Genomic DNA, 944 nt, shown 5'->3' on the forward strand with positions numbered 1-944 from the left:
CCGCCCACGTGTCCCCAAATCCCTGAGGAGATGGAGCAGCACCCTGGCTGTGACCACCAGTTGCCCCAGTTTAACCAGTGCCTGTGGAACAGCAGGGTCCCAGACTCAGTTTACCCCACAGCAGGGGCAGAGGTGGCAGCAGACGTGGCAGTGGCAGTGGCAGTGGCAATCAGTCCCTGATTACCTCACTGGAGGCAGGGACAGTTTGGGGCATTGCCACCATTTCTGCTGTGGTGGTTCCAATGCCCCCTCCTCTGCCTGGTTCAGCTCCTTCACCCTGCAAGGGGACAGGGACAGGAAGGTCTGCGCCCAGCCCTCCTGCCAGGCTCCTGGCTGGGCTGTGCCTGAGGATGGTGCCCTGTTTCTCTCCCTTTGCTGCGTTGGTTGTTTCTTTTGCAGCTGCTAATGACTGACCTGAGGTCTGTTCACACAGTCCCCTCGCTGCCCCACAGAGCCACGTGGAACAGGGGACATTGCACAGCACTCCTGTAGCTGGTGACCACAGGTAGGACTCTGGGGAGGGGACACAGGCAGTGCCAGCCCCATGCTCTTCCACCCCTCGTGAGCAGGGAGGTGCTGGGAAATCGGGATCATCCTTCCTCCTCAAGGCCCCATCTCCTGGAGGGTTGCTCCCAGGCCCCAGCGGGGTGCAGGGGTTCACACCATCCCCAGGGCCCCCTGCATGAGAGGATGTGTCCCCTACGTGTGCCCAGCAGTGGGGAGGGGGTGGCTGCCACAGCCCAGGGTCTCACAGCATCTCTGCTCCTCAGTGCCACCACCCCAGGGGCACAGCCCAGCTCCTGCCTGGCCAGACTGACCATGTCCAGAGGAGAGCCAGGCTCAGGAGCTGCCATCACCACCAGGACACGATGCCAGAGCCGGGCTGGCCCCAGCAAAGCACCCTGGTACCCTCTGCCATGGCATGGAGCCACCAGCCTGGCCAC

Source organism: Geospiza fortis, unplaced genomic scaffold, assembly GCF_000277835.1.
Source record: "Geospiza fortis unplaced genomic scaffold, GeoFor_1.0 scaffold408, whole genome shotgun sequence".
NCBI classification, from domain to species: domain Eukaryota; kingdom Metazoa; phylum Chordata; class Aves; order Passeriformes; family Thraupidae; genus Geospiza; species Geospiza fortis.